The sequence below is a fragment of the Heterocephalus glaber genome, unplaced genomic scaffold (genome assembly GCF_053883595.1).
Source record: "Heterocephalus glaber isolate CG9 unplaced genomic scaffold, H.glaber_assembly_v1.0 deba00001571, whole genome shotgun sequence".
NCBI lineage: Eukaryota > Metazoa > Chordata > Mammalia > Rodentia > Bathyergidae > Heterocephalus > Heterocephalus glaber.
The window spans coordinates 2,581,590-2,593,848 of NW_028258356.1; the positions used below are offsets into that span (position 1 = coordinate 2,581,590).

The 12,259-nt window shown below is 35.2% G+C and overlaps 1 long non-coding RNA gene across 1 annotated transcript in view; it reads left to right on the forward strand.

Annotated features, from left to right (window-relative positions):
- Positions 1-6,528, forward strand: part of LOC147823657 (uncharacterized) — a 35,479-nt gene extending 28,951 nt beyond the window's left edge. Inside the window, exons 3-4 of the long non-coding RNA XR_015443468.1 lie at positions 1,782-1,940; positions 4,478-6,528. This is a non-coding gene — a long non-coding RNA (uncharacterized LOC147823657). The remainder of the gene's footprint in view (positions 1-1,781; positions 1,941-4,477) is intronic.
- Positions 6,529-12,259: the final 5,731 nt, after the last annotated feature.

The following is a 12,259-nucleotide window of genomic DNA, read 5'->3' on the forward strand; positions in this document are numbered from 1 at the left end:
TAAAGATTCTTGAGCTCAATCACTATGTATCAAATTCTGGGCAGAGGAAGCTTTCTTGCCAAAATTAAAATCTGCTAAGGCTGAAGATTGAGATTAAAATGACTTTTCAAACCTGAAGTGGTAAAGCCCTATGGACCACATTTGACATATGCACTGTTCCTTCTCTACTTTGTCTCCTTAATCCCAAAGCCTCTTACTAGAGCTCATGGGGGCTTATCTTCATCTGGCCTGTCTCTCTAGGGAACTTTTCTCCAGGCAGATGTTTCTATCACTTCACAGAGACTTCAAAGATAGAAAGAAAGAGAAGAGTAGACAGGGTCATCTGAACCTGCCCTCTTCATTTTGAGTATGAACTACTTCAACATTGGCTTCCTAAGGATCTATAGACGTGTGTAACTCCTGGTCATATTCTCTTAAGGGATTCATACTCTCTGAGGAGGGACAAAATGTAGACAAATGATCTAATAAAAAAAATGGAATGTATCTGAAAAATAAAACAGAGGAACATATGTTTTAAAACAAGAAAGTGAGCTGGACTAATCACAGAAAGCTTTTTGATGCATGTGGAATTTTAATTAGGATGCTGAAGGTTGGGAAGAATTTTGATACATAAAAAAGACGGAGGAATGACATTCTACAAAAGAAATGATCATAGTGTAGAATAGGCAAATGTAGAATAGCCACTTTGGGTTCTTATTCAGATTTGCTGAAATGTAGTTTATAAAGGAGAAATAAGAATAAACAAAATAATGATTGTGATCTTGCTTTGCATGTAAAGCTAGACTATGTGTTTTTCTACATAATGATGATATTTGTTATAGGAGTCCAAGTGGGCCAGCAATGGGAATATACAAAATTATGGAAAAGTTGGAATGTTACTATGAGGATTTCAATCTATTAGGAGAGAATACAACAATGCAGTGATGATCAAGCAGGCTGAGGTCAGAGAGCACAAATTATGGTGTAACTGTCAGCATAACACTCTAATTAGCAATATTGAAGTGGAAATATAGAAAGCATGGTAGCAGCCACTTAAATTTGGGTGGTAGCACTTAAATTTGGGAAAATGCATGGTGAACAGAGCAAAGAATAAAGAAAGTTAAAAATCCTAGAATGCAGAGACAGCAGAATTGAAAATGGATAAACACTAGCTTCATTTCAGGCAGAAAGGTAAATAAAGTGTGTATACATATTTACCTCATATATTTCATTATTATAACAGAATACATATTAATGCAGGGTTTAAAAGGAGTATAATACAGAGAAGGCCAGGGAAAACGCAACTATTATTTCTAGGAATATTCACTCATATTTCAAATGTTATGAAAAGAAGATTGTCTTAGTTACTTTCTTCTTGCTGGGACAAAATACTCAAACCTGCAACTGAAAGGAGGAAAGGTTTATTTTGGCTCTTAGTTTCAAAAGTCTCAGTCCTTGCATAGTTGGTGGCATGTTGGAAGGGCCTAGAAGGAAAGCTGCTCACCTCATGGTGGTCAGAAGGCAGAGAGAGAAAGTGACAGAGAGAGAGAAAGAGGGAAAGGGAGAGGGGGAGGGAGAGAGAGAAGCGAGATGGTGTGAAGGTAGATACACTCTTCTAAGTCACAACCCCGGTGACCTGTCTCTTCTGAGAAGACCAGACCTCCTAACAAATCAGCTATACTGCCCCATAATCAATCACCTTTCAAAATCCCCACCTATGAGCTCATTAGGCTCTTAAGAGACACCTAAATATAAACCACAACAGGGACTCTTCAAAATTAATATGAAATAATTTGTTTTAGGATCAGTATAGCTGTCTGGAGGAACATGAGTTAATACCCAGTGTTCCTGTTAACATCTCCAGCTATCCTGAAAAGAAGTAGCACTCTGGCCAATGGGAATGATACTGAAGTCACTCAGTGGACTACAACAAGGGCCAATCCAAGAGATAACTTGGAATTGTAAGTACAGGAGCATCTCAGAAAATCTGGGGCTCACCAGGTAGAGGGTATACAACAGAGGTGGTGGGGAGAAAACTGGAGCTGATGTGGACATGGTCTGGGCTGGTGTATTCACCCAGGTGACACTGCTTGGTTGGCCAAGCCCAGCCACTAGAAGACTTAGGAAGCCTGAGATTGGGAACTTGAGAAGTGGAGGCTGAAGCATGATTCTATCCTTGGCTCCATCATTGGGTAGCCTTGCTTTAAATGTGGTAATGCTTATAACAGACACTTAAGTGTTGAAGAGCATGCTTATTTGTTTTTGTTTTTTGTAGTCTGTGAGAGCCACTTTGGATTCCCAACCCTGTCACTTATTAGCTATGTAATTTTGAGCAAATTTCCACCGTGCATCTCAGATGTGCCATTTCCATAAAACTGGAACTAAGATGTCAGTTATTTGGTATTTGCCTACAACTAATAATAGTACTGTAATTGGCACATTACTCTAATAAAAAATGATAACTACCTCTGGATGACAGTAAGTCAGAAGAAAAATAATAAATCTATTTAGAAATACAAATTTGTTTTAAAAATTCAGGTTACTTGGCATAACATTACCAAATGGTATTTATAGTCAAAAAGAAGAAAAGGAGGGTAAGTTTGGAATGAAATGAGAGACAACATGGGGAATAAATTAATGATTGCTCTTTTCACTTTTTGTGTGTAGTTTCTATAATTAAAATATGTTGCTTTTGTAATGAAAAAAATAAAGGAATTTGTTTAGACTGACTCCACAAGGAAATCATAAGTGTAGCTCTAAGGAATATTTTTAGATTTACATTTCTCACTATTCTCCAAGTCTCAAATTTAAAATGTCTAGAAGTTCAGAATAGAATATTTTTGATTCATTTAGTGTTAGAGCCACATTCTTATATCATACCTAGAAATTTGCTCCTGTGTGCATTTAACTTTTAGGCTACATTACCCAGAATGGTCTCATTTCAAGGGCAAATTTTTTTATTTTTTCTTTCTCACATTCCATTTCATGTCCATACATCAACATATAACACATATTATTATCAGAATACATCAGAGGCTTCATGTGTTTTTTACGTAGTATTTTCATTTTGCTCCATAGTCTCCATATTTATTTTTTATGACTGCTTAGTAATAGTCTAACTAGCAATATAATCTCATTTGTCCAGTTCCTTAACCTTGAACTCTTCAGGCACTACCACACTTTTACAAGCATGGCCCAACTCATTGCCATGACCTTTTCGTGTAAGTGTTGCCTTTTTCTTCTTGTGAACTGTTGCCTTATGACAAATTTTTTTCAAAGAATTTATTAGTCAGCTTTCCCACTGCAGAGAAACTTAAAGAAGAAGAGGTTTGGTTTGGATCATGGTTTCAGAGGATTCAGCCTATTGTTATCTGTCTCCAAGGCAGAAATATTATGGAGGAAAGATGAGGTGAAGCAAAGCTGGCAGCCAGAAATCAGGGCAGGGGAGCAGTGCCAGAAAGGGACTAGTGACCAGATAGAGAATCCAAAGTCGCACATCCATGACCCACCTGGAAGTGTGCTTTACTCTTCTGTAGGCAGCTCTCAAGACAATCAAGTTGACAAGCCAGCTTAGCTGGCACAGGATATTTTCTGGTTCCTAAAATTTATTGCTAATATTTTTTAAGTGACTCTACAGATTTACAATAGTGCTCCTCCGGATATTTTGGCAGTTTCTTGAACCCCTGATCTGTCTCACATGATCATATTAATTTGTATTTCTCTGATTAGGAGCAGGCTTGAGCATTGCTTACTTATTCTCTATGTTTCCTCTTGGAGCTCTTGTAAATAAATGTAACCTTTTAAAGTGTGAGAGTGAAGCAGATAAAGTCTCTTTATCATTGATTATTTTTTCACTTGTTTTGAATCTAATAAAAATCATTTTTCTTCTTTTGAAGTGACTCCAAAATGCCAAATACTATAATTGAAGATCAGAAAGAGAAAAAAAATCTACCAATATTTTTCCTTTTCTGACATCTCATGCTCAAAAAAGAAACAGGGCCTTAATATATATTTGTTTAACGTTCTGAGGCCTAATGGTACTGATTCAATTGTCTGCTGATGGAGCTAAGTGTTGGTATCATCGAAACATCCATACCCTGAACAACAGATTGGATTATAGACCAGAATCAATCTTTTATGTGCAAGTTATTTTGGTTGTTACAGCAACATAACCTGATCTGGCCCTCCGTTACTCAGTCAATAGTTCACCAAGTGACCTGCACATGGTACTTTCTGTTGATACTGAAGGCTACTTTTTCCTTGTTGATAAACCTCATGCCAATGTTCACCTGAGATTGTTCAAGGCTTAGCATTTCAAGTTTTCTCTCAGAAAAAAAGGCTCCAGCACTTCCTCTAAATATTTGCTTTAGCTTAAGTAAAAAAAAAAAATCATACAAAGAGGTGCACGGCTGCCTAGCTGGATAGAATGATATGTGTCATTAGATCTGAATCTTGGGAAACTTGGAGAGGATTTAATTTGATGTGTTCTATTTTATAGAAGAATAAGAAAAGATGGCTGCCCTGGAGGATCAAGCAGTTTCTCTCCTTTCTGGCACTTCCTGAGTTCTGCCCTGTCCTACATTAATCATTGTGAATTTGACTCTCCCTCATGGCCCATTGAGCTGTGGATCAATCACAACACTTTCAAGGTGATGTAATTTCATACATATTTCAACACAGACCTAAGAGGTTCCATATACTTTGACCATTTCAGACGAATGCTTCATAGACTGGTAACTTAATATGCTTGGTAATCCCTTAGGGAAGCAAATGTAGTAGTTAGCTGCAATACTAGGAGTAAAACTATACAAGGATATCTGTTTGTTTCACTTGTAAGAAGTTTTACACTCTGGCTAATGCTGCTTACATAATTACACAGAAATATACAAAAAATTTTATCCAAGATTCTATTTTGAATTTAAATTGAACTATACATGTGTGTATGTCCTTGCATTTATGATGTCTTAGGGTAAAAACAAAAAGCATTGGGTAGACATCATTTGATTAAAACTAACTTATAGGACAACAAACCAGTAGAAAAGCTGTAAATATTACCTCCTGTGGCTCATATTTCAACATTTAAAATTAGATTAAACTCTTTCTAGCATATCTTCTTGGGAGTTCTTATACTATCTATGACACATACATTCTGGATGCATATTTTATTTAAGATAACAATAATCTAGATAAAATTTTGATTTTGATTCCTGAGTTTTCTCATAAGTTATCATGTTTTTGCTAATCATTCTACAAGACAATGCTACTGACCAACCACTCATTGATATAGGATACACAGTATTTGAGGGGGTACCGGGGATCGAACTTGGGTCCTTGCACTTGCGGGGCAGGCAGCCGAACCCCTAAGATCAATCCCTGGCTAGGATACACATTTTGATGACACTGATTTGCTTTTCCAGTAGTAAGAATGGATTTGAGTTTTTACATATTATTTTACTTTCTATCTCCAACCAAGGCATACATGGTACAAATGGTTATCCAGAATTTAGAGTACAACAATGCTAAGTGACCCAAAAAATGATTGAACCCAGAATACCAGCCTGATCAGTTTGTCAAGTCAGTTTTCTGTTTCATAGTACCCTCTTAAAGAACATGTAAAGCAGGAGTTGGTTAGCCAAACTCATTTCTTCAAATCAAGGGAGAACTAATAATTTTGTGTAAGGAATGGCTCTTCTTTCTATTTGCTTTGTTATTGACTACATGCCTGAATAATTTAGCAAATTTATTGCAGCAGTTTTTAAAAAGAAATTTCTTCTAACCTGTCATAATATCGAAAAGCTGGGAGTTTGGGTGATATTTCCTGACATTGTTTTGATAAAGAATTTATGTTATTAAATTCTAAGGCAAGAACTTTGCAGTTTGTTTCAGTTCAGAATACCTAACCATAGAAGATTCCTGGATGAAGAGGAATTTCCTAGATATGGCTTCCTCTGTTTTTTTAAACATAATCTATTTTTATAAACTAGTTTCAAATAGAGGTCACAAGTAGAGTTCTAACAGTCAATGTCATCTGACTTCAGGCTTTAATTTTTGATGTTAAATTGCACGGATTGATACTGATATCTCTCTCCCTCCTCTTCTCCATCTCTTTTTCTCCCTCCCTTTCTCACTGCCTTTCTGTTCCTTAAAATTGTTTTCAGTATCAAATGTTTTCTTTTGGCTGTTCTTGCTGCATTTGGAATAAAACTAACTTTGTGTGAGCCCCAGAACTGCCTCTGGGAATTCACATATAGTGCTAGGCAACCTCCCGGAACAGGATGACGAAAGCTCCCTCAAGCCCTACTACTACACAGAGTTTTTTGGTACCCACTCTCCAAACTCCAGCAAAGTGCGGAATGCAGATTTCCAGTCAAATGCCTGATTTTCTTTTCTTGAAGTTACCTGTCCTTGCCTATCTCTTTCTGCTTTCTAGGGCAAATAATAAAAATTCTCTTTTGTATAAACCTTTTCTGGGAGATTATTTTAAGTCCTATGTGCCTTTGTGGATCCCTCCTTTGGCTCTGGATCACTCCAGAACAGTATGATGCCAAGCAATTTGTTGAGCCTTGTTCATATCATAATCATTTAACCACAGCATTCAGCTATTGTCAGTCTTTCCAGCTGAGGTGACATTAAATCTTTCAAATTTTGTTTAGCTTTAGTTGCAGCTAACATAAAGAGATCACTTAGGCTGATAAAATTCAGCCCTACCTAGGTAAATAGATTTAGTTAAGAGCTGTGCAGAAGATAACTTTTTACTGGTACTTCTTAACTCACAATGCATTTATATCCTGATAAACCTATAAGAAATTAAAAATATCCTGTCAAAACTGTCTTTAATATACTGAATCCAATCAACATCATGGCTTAGCAACACAATACATTGTAGAGGGTTGATAGTTTCCCCTTATGATTTGGGGGCTCATAGGGAGCTGTGATTCCTTCCTGCTACCCATGACTGTGAGAGTATTCTACTGTATATTGCTAGCTTGGGAAAAGGTCAAACTTTAAAAGTATAGTTTCTACTGAATGTTATGGGTTTTGCCTTATCATAAAGTCAAAATAACCAAGTGAGCCATTGTGAGTCATGGATCACCTGTACCTTATCTGCTCTAAATTTGCAATGAGTTGTGTGTGACAGTGGGGGGCGGGTACCATTTTTAAAGCAAACTCACATGGATGGTTCAAGATCAATAATTAAACACACCCTATTCCTAGTATTTCACACTACAGTTAAAAAAGGGAACAGGATCACTTTGGAAAGAGACTTCACTTATTTGCCTCACTCTCTGATAATACAAAGCCCTTAATATTGGCACTGTTGCTTTAAAGAAGAGCATTCTTGTAGATTTGGACTTTAATTTTGAGTTTTCCTCTCATTGTGACCTAAAACAAGTCACAACCTTCATGCATGTTTTTCAACCTTATGTAACCAAATTAGACTTTCATGATCAGTTTTTATGATCAGTTTCTTTCTGTTTAGATTAAGAACTGTATACAAAACCAATCCATGAATTCAAAGGAAATGAGGTAATCTAACTTCTCATTTGTGAGGAAGTCACACAATTGACAGAAGATGTATTGGTGTTAATTGGAAGATTCAGTCTCACTGAGGTCAGTGAGGACTAAGAGTTAAGCATATAGTCAGTCAACCTCTAAGAACTCACTGACCAGTGGGGTTCCACAAAGATACCTTCCAGAAGCAGCGCAGCATGTATGTTCTTATGAACTCATCAGCCAACCTAGCAATGTAATTGCTAACATTTGTAATTTATCTTCACTTTCTTATCCTAACAAGAAATAAAAGGTACTGGTTTGTCAAACTTAGATCTTGCCAATAAAACAGACTACAGAAGGTAAAATTTTAAATTGAGAAGAAAATCCTTTTTTATTTTACAATAGCAGAATCTGTTGAGTGAGATTCCTTTATTAAAATTCAATTCCCCATGAAATCTCTACTGTTTTCTAACATTTCTGTTCAAGAAGAGAACCTGTGTACTTTTCCCATTAACCATAGCAAAGCAATGGTATTAGACAGTCTGGGAATAAATGATACTCGTTTGAGCTTCACATAGATTTAAGCCAAATGAAATTTCCAACTCTATGGGCCTAACTGAAGAAGAAATGACAGCCTGCAGAATTTCTTCTTGAATTTCTTCCAATTGTCGGTGAGTCAAAACCACAAAGAGGCTCTGATGTAACAACCCAGAAAGAGAAAGGAAGCTGAAAAACTTCCAGTACTTGTCAAGGAAACTTCTAGTCTTTCTTAAATTTTAAATTAAGTTTCACTCATATCAACCGCATCAGCACAAAGGACTAAACGAAGACTGTGCTTATTTGACACCACAACAAACAGCCAGTTAAGTGGGGATTGGACCCAAATCCTTTGATTGACTCAATTTTTTACTTTCAGTTTGCTATTTCAGGCTATTTAATTGGTCACAGTCTTAACATGGGCATATTCATTCAACAACATTCATGTGGCATTTGATCACTACTAGCAATTTTCTGCCCAAATCAATCCTGGAGATTCAAGGAATATATAGTACAAGGGAATTTAGTCTATATAAGTGCATGTTAATTTCTGAGAAGCATTTTTGTTTTGAGCTGTCACTGAGAAACAGTGCAGATGAAACCAATGTAAAGAGGGTGATAAATATGGGATCCAGACAAATGAGATCCAGATTAATTGAAATATTACCAGAGTAGAAAGGACAAATCTTACCCCATGGTTACAGAAATATGAACACACAGGTATACACATGAGCATAGTGAGTATAGCAATCATGTAATATTGTAAATATAAAATTACACATTGAATAATGAACTATGTTTTACATTTGCAAATATGATGAACAGAAGAAATACTTATTTAACAAATTATTAGATTGAAATCATATTTCATCTATAACACTGCTTTGATTTTACACAATTTATACATATGAAATATTCTAAATATTATCATCTATGATTTAAAATAATGAACTAACAAATATATATTTATTTCAAATGAATTAATACGGTTTAATGAAAGGAACTTTGGATATGGAATCAAAATATTTGGGGCTGCTACCAGCTTCGTTGTCTCTTGGTTGCTTTGTGCTGACCTTGGCAAAGCCATAAATCTGAGTATCAGTTGTATAATGTGATTCATAGGTTGGAAGAGAAATAATCATTACATGTTAAACTTTATTATAAATTACAAAGTGTCATTTTCATATGTGGAATAAAGTTATAGATATTCAATAAAAATTACTTGAAATATCTACTATATGATAGACAAAATTAAATAATTTATCTCTATAATTTCCTGTGAGGCAGGCATCATTATATATGCTGTGAAACATAAGATACAAGATCCAATAAGGGTAACCAACCCAGAGCATTCATAGAGTAGAATTTAAACCCAAGTCTTCTAACTTCAGAAACAAATATCACAATGTGCATTTTAGTTAATAATAATGGCATTCTTTGAGATTCTTGTGGATATTCAGAGGACTATAAAATCTTGGTTATCAGTAAGTGTATTTATCAATATACAAATAACTAATCCAGAAGACATCTTTCAAATTTTTAATGAATAAGAAGAAGATAATTCACAAAATAAACTAAATTTGAAATGGAGTTAATATTTTATTTGAAAATTTAAGACTGTTCTTGATTTAGAAAGCTAAGTAATGGTTGATGTTAGAATGAGTAAAGCTGGCAAAGCATGAGCATACTTCAATTTATTTAGGCTTAGAAATCATTAGAAAGTGAAGCTATTTATGTTTGAATTACCTTATATGTTGGTCAGCTTTATACCACCATAAAAAATACCTAGGGTATAATCAGTTTATAAAAAATGGTTTGTTTTTGGTCTCAGTTTTAGAAGCTCAGTCCATGGTCAGTTGGCCTTGTTGATTTGGGGTCTTCAAACATCATAGTAGAAGTGCATGGTGGAGCAAAAAGAATATCTCAACAAATGTCAGAACCCTTATAGCAGTTACAATATCTGACCGTGGTGTGATTTAATGAAATATCAGAAAAAACAATAAATAAGTGTGTTAGTTTTCCCTTGCTGTGTAGGAAATTGCAAACTTAAGTGCCTAAAACAACATGCATCTATCATGCTGACTCTGTGTCAGTGTTTGGAGGAGCTTTTCTGGTTTATCTACATATGATCTCACAGGGCTATAATTAAGATGTGGAATGAACTGGACTCTCATCTGGAGGCTGGGGAAGAATTCATTTCCAAGTGTGAATTCAGGTTGTTGGCTGAAGCCAGTTCCCTGTGACTATAGGTCTAAGATTTCCATGTTCTTTCTGGCTATCAGCTAGGGGCTGCCCTGTTCACACAAGTTGCTCATAGCCTTCTCACATGCCCCTCCATCTGCAAATACTAATGCTATATTATGCCCTTCCACACTTCAGATTTCTTTGGCTTCCTCTCCTACATCATTCTGAGAGCTTTCTGATTTAAAAGGGCTCAAGTGATTATATTGGGCCCATAGTGATGATACCCTCTTGATTAAATCAAAGTTAATTGATTAATAGTCTTAATTACATTGGAAAAATCACTTTCTCTTTTATGAGTGTGATATCACCTCATAGTCATAGTCCTGGAATTAGGTTAGGAAATCTTGGGAGTGGGGACATTTTGGAATTCTGCCTTCTACAACATATTCTCTAATTCCTTTTTTTGTTTGTTTGTTTTTTACTTTCTCTGCAGTGGTGATTGAACTAAGGACCTTTCCACTAGCTACATCCCCAGCTGTTTTTTATGCTTTATTTTGAGATTAAAGTCTCACTAAGTCTCCTATGTTGAGCTTGAATTTTCAATCCTCCTGCCTCATCCTCCCGAAGTGCTAAGATTACAGGCATGTACCACCACACCTAGCAAGGTTCCTAAAGAGTTTGAAGACAGCTTAATACAAATACACTGGAGATAATTACCCAACACTTAATTTAATCGTACACAAGCTCTTTCAGAGTGGCTTAGAGAGGGAATATCCCCAGATAATCTAATGAGGCCAGCCTAAAACTGATACCAAAACCGGGCACAGATAGACCAAAAAAGAAACATAGGCTTGTCTCCATATAAACCCTGTAATAAAAATCTTAAACTGTAAGAAAATAAATTCACAGATGAATTAAAAATGAATATATCATGTCAAGTTGGTTTATTCCAGGAATGTAAATTTGGTGTAAAATGAATAATCCCAACACTCTGGAGGCTGACACAGGAGGAGCACTGTGAATTTGAGGCCACCCTGGGCTACATAGTGAATTTAAGGCCAGGCTAAACTTCATAACAAGATCCCCCCTCAAATAACTAAAAATAAAATGCAATTTAAAAATCAATTAATTTACCACAATATTTGATTAAGATGAAAACCATATGTGATCATCTAGATAAATATCAAAAAATCCTTAATGAAATTCAATACCTATCATGATTTTAAAAAAAAGAACCATCTTTGCAATTAAGAATAGATTTCCAGGGATGAGGATTTAGCCCAGTGACCTCACAAGTGCAAAGTTTTAAGTTTGATGCCCAGTACAAAAAAAAAAAAAAGAATAGGAGACTTCCTTAACCCAAGAGGTTACTCTTTAAAAATCTATAGCAAACATACTCACTGTGAAATGTTGAAAGCATTATTTTTAATATTATATAAATAAAGATGGCCTACTGATGTTGCTTCTATCAGATATTTTAGTGAAGGTTTTACTCTATATCATAAAGAAAATAATAGAATAGAAATAGTAGAAATAGTAATCCAGTAAATAACAAAACTAAATAAGGTTTGGGGAAGAAGAAAATGATCAATAGTTTTCAATGAAGTTGTTCATATGAAAGGTCAAAAGAAAATTATTTGATTTCATTTTTTTTGGCTTTTGAGAAAGAGTCTTGTTATGTAGCCCAGACTGGCCTTGAACTCACAGCAATTCTCTGGCCTCAGCCTCCAGAATCCTGCGATTACAGGTGTGTGCCACTGTACCCAACTATTAATAAGATAGTTTACTTACATTTTAGAATAAAAACAAAAAATTAATTGTATTTCTACATATCAACCACAATCAAGAATTAGATATTATTTTTTTAAATGTATCACATAACCACAGAAATATAAAGCAGTTACAAATAAATTTAACATAGATATACAAAATCTTTTGAAGAAAATTTAAAACTTTTTTGTAAGACTTAAAGAAGACTAAAATAATGAAGAAAGCCTCTTTTTAATGGGCTGTGAAACTCAATAAAATACAGATTTCAATTGTCTCTAATCTAAGTTTCATGCAC